Source organism: Saccostrea echinata, unplaced genomic scaffold, assembly GCF_033153115.1.
Source record: "Saccostrea echinata isolate AGI-Se365-2 ecotype Australia unplaced genomic scaffold, CSIRO_AGI_Sech_v1 ptg000015l, whole genome shotgun sequence".
Lineage (NCBI taxonomy): Eukaryota > Metazoa > Mollusca > Bivalvia > Ostreida > Ostreidae > Saccostrea > Saccostrea echinata.
Window position 1 is genome coordinate 1,271,421 of NW_026889764.1, and position 4,566 is coordinate 1,275,986.

The following is a 4,566-nucleotide window of genomic DNA, read 5'->3' on the forward strand; positions in this document are numbered from 1 at the left end:
CATACCTTTGGACTGAGAGAAGATGGGCCTTCCATATGTCACATGTGCTTTACCTGTGACAAGACCTTTTCGAATGTATACCATGCACATGATTTTTGACCTCATGACAACGACCTTGAACTTTGACCCACTTTTTTTTTTAATGAATTTAACATTGGTAATATATTTTGAATAATAACCTTTGAAGTTATACTTCAAAACAGAAAACTCCTTTGGTTCACGTCAATTTTTAGAGAGTTATTTTCAATATGACATGTCGTTACATTCGGTATCAATATCACATTGTTAGATTACTCTCTGCTTTGAAAAAATCGTATACACTCGAATAAAATACATCGTTTTACAAGTCAATCGTATTTGTTAATTACGGCGTTTCTTATATATACAACATGTTATTTGATTTTTTAAATTTCAATGTTATTTTGTTTTTTAATTTTTAATCTTTTAATTTTTTTTTTATCCCAATTAGTTAAACCACCCGTGCTGTTAAAGGGTCATGGAAAGTGATGACTCTATAGGAGTTGATATGTACATGTACAACTTTATCTAAACAAAGCCTCTGGTGTCTCTGCATTTGTTTAGACGCCAAGATATAATCTTCCAGTTAGTTTTAACACAAAGACGACATCTTAAGACTTTACGCAAAATTTAAAACCCAGAAACCGGCCTGTAAAATGCCTTAATTCAGGCGCTAGAGTATTAAAATTCAATATAAATATTTTTAAAAGGCCTCACTTTTTCTTAAGTGTCATCTTATGACAATTCAGAACAAGACAGTCAAAAGAAAGTAGTTAAATATTTTTGTGTTAACTTGTAGAACAAATAATTTTTGTTTTAATTTTAAAGGGGGAATATGAATAGGAGGGAAAATATGAATGCCTCATCTACATTGTTGTTATGAAAAATTGCCTGTTTCACCTAATGAATGCTCCCAAAAGTACCTGTCCGGGCACCATCATATACTTAATTTGCACGGTCCTTCCCAGGTGCAAATATTGCCTGAAGATTTACCTAAAAGAGGATTGCATGAGTTATCTTTTTAGCTCAAAAGGATCGGATCACAAGTCCGCGGGCCAAAGACCATTAAACTTAGCTGCAGAACTGTAGCTCTCTGCTTGAGAAAATTCGGACAAAGTCCGAATTTTCTCAAGCAGAGAGCTACAGTTCTGCAGCTGCATTAAACTGAGAACAGAAATAAGCCAAAATTTAGATTTTAAAGTAACCGGTATCTTGATTTTTATATAACAAATTAATGTTTGTGATCATATAATTAATGTTTGTGATCATATAATTATGTGTTGTACCTTTAAAGCAATATGAGCTGCATTTTTGAGATTATTTTGTTGTTAAAATGTGTTATTATGATACATGCCAATGTAGTATGGTTTTGTCAATAAACTGAATTGAATAAACGTTTAAAAAAGTTGGGAAGTTTATATATAAAAATATTCACATACTTGTAAGCAGCTGAAAAATATGATTCATTTTTATTTTTCATGTTTGAAATTTGAAATTTTGCATGGTCTCAATCTTTTCTATTAATGATCTTAAGACCAGAAGTATTCCATGCATAGATGTTATGAAACCGAGTTTTGTTGTTGTTTTTTAACCACGTTCAAATCTTTCAAAATGTTGTCCCTTTGGAAGCGGTTAAGAACACCTTTGCGGAGATTTTATGGGAAACCTTCAACATGTTTAGAAATAATAAAATGATATTTAAAAAAATAACAAAAAACAAAATTTTTTACACAATTTATGTGGAATTATCTGAAAGTTTAAAAGGGGGAGCTTTCATACATTGTGTCCGTCTTGCTAAAAAAATGTTATTGATAATCAGATCTCCTTCCTCAGGGAACTCCATGCATGTACATGTAGATACCATTTGGCGGAGAAGCTGCTTCTTCTATACAGTCATTTTCCAAGATTGCTGAGAGTTTGGAAGGGGAATATAATTGTATAACATCATTGTATCATATCTGATTTCACGGTCCATTATTATTCATATATTTCCTCATACTGTTATAAAATATTCTTCATATCTCCTTGCCTATTGATCACTGTTATTTATTAGTATCTTCACTTTTGTCATTAGAAAGCTTAAACCTTTAATTTCCTTAAAAAGTTAACATAAGTTTGTAGAATTCTACTGAGAGAGTGTGGTTTTATGCCCCCGTAATCGAAGATTCGGGGACATAGAGTTTTTGCCCTGTCCGTCCGTCTATCTGTCTTTCCACAAAACTTTAACCTTGCCCATAACTTTTGATTGATTGCAGCTATGACTTTTATATTTCACATGTGTATTCCTCATGACAAGACCATTCTTTGCATACCATCATATTTGACCTTGACCTTGGCGTTTGACCCAGTTTTGCAAAATTTTACCCAACTTTAACCTTGGCTTTAACTTTTGAACAGTTGGTACTAGGGCTTTCATACTTCACATGTGTAGTCCTTGTTACAAGAACTTTCTTTGGATACCAACAACGTTGACCCTTTGACCTTGACCTAGGAGTTTGACCTACTTTTGAAAAACTTTTGGTGCCAAGGCTTTCATACTTCACATGTGTATTCCATGTAAAAAGACCTTCCTTTGGATACCAACAATTACAGCCCATTGACCTTGAAGTTTTTTGATTACTTTGAAAAAACTTTAACATTGGCCATAACTTTTGAAAGGTTGGTGCTAAAGTTTTCATATTCCACATGAAATTGCGTCCGGTCTATCGGGTGTACTCTGGTACTCTTCACCAGAGTACACCCGATAGACCGGACGCAATTCATAGCGCTCCGGATTTCTTTGTTTACAACTGTTTATAAACTCCAAATTAAACATGTGACATTGTAAATATTTAGTGTTTGGTAGTTTAGTAGTATAGTGCTAGTTGTTCTTGCTTCTCTATTTCCTTTGTTTTTATGACTTCTTAACTTTTTTCTTTGTCCTGAGGAAGGGACAGGTCGTCCCGAAAATTTGACAATTATTATTGTCGTTGGTCATTTTTAGTGCTTTATATATATATATATATATAAGGGATGTCAACGAATAGTCGACTATTCGACTATCAGTCGAATGGACCGACGATCGAATAATGAAACGACATTCGAATATTATTATAATTAAATAAATGCAATAAGTGAGTGATAACGAGATGGAATTCTCATCAGAAAATGAGAAACCACCTTCCTCAGAGACAGTGATAAGGTTATTTTAATTCCTCAACAAAAACGGTTGATTTTCCATGTACGTATAAAAAAGTACAGTAATTACAAGTGCTACACAGCTTCGAGAATTTTTTGGTCATTAACGGCCTGTGTTGTTTTAGTAATAAATTACCCACCAATATACTGGGTTTTGTTTGTAAAAATATTAATTGGACTTGATCTTATACCATGTACCAATTATCTTTTGTTATTAAAGATTGCTTAAATGCAAGGAACAAACCATAGCTGTGACATGTTTTTACACTTCTTGTTTTATCAACTCGCTTATAATTTAAACTGTTTTAAGGACTTTTTGATAGCAGCAATCAATAATTGAATAAGCAGTATCTAACTGTTTAATTAACAGTTTCATAGGCATCTTACTCCTGGATAGTGTGAGATTACCCCCCCCCCCCCCCCAAAAAAAAAAAAAAATTATTTCATAAGAAATTTTTCAAAAATATCGGCTGGCAAATTTTTAATCTTGCTAAAATAAAAACTGACTGCATGTACAGACCGATTTATGAATTCAATTGACGGGGAAATCATACATTTTGGGGAATTAGGTGTCTAAATTCATTTCATTTAATCATGCTATCCACGCGTTGTAAGTTGCATTAATGTTAATTTTACACAGATTTAAGTAAAAGGGTTTTGGGGTTATAATTACGTCATGTACCAGTGAAGTTTGAAATAAAATTTTATTATAAGAAAATGTTCCGAATATTCGACTATCGTTCGAATAATGCAATCGAATAATCGACTAAGGAAAATACGTATTTTGACATCCCTAATATATCCCTAATATATGCCCTGTGTGAACGCGGATCAAATTTAATTCGCAGTAAATTACGTTTAATTCGAATTAAACTCTCCGTGTGAACAGGGCATTAGCAAAGTAAGGGGGTGTCAGTGTAAATGTTTCATCTAATTTTCAGACTCACTTTTATTACTTACATATTTTCTTGTACTCTTATAAATTAATTCTTAATTATTTTAAGTAACATTTCTCTTTTGGGAGAGCTTCCAATCAGAAGCTTAATTTTCCTACAGAAGTTTATAAATTTACATTTTATACATTTGCACAATCCTAGTGAGAACTTGCGATTTTTCAAGATTTATATAAACAATAAACACAGCTTGGTTTTCTAGTGGTTTGTCTTTTTATCATTTTAGAATGCACAGTCCCTTAGATTTTGGACAAATAAGACAAATATAATTTAAGACTTAAATATTCTTTTATTAAAATTTTAGACATAAATATCATATTTCTTATAAACAATTCATTAAATTTAATAAAGTAATTCATATAACAACTGAATCACAAAAACTGAGATATGTGACTAAACATTAAAAATATAAGCATGA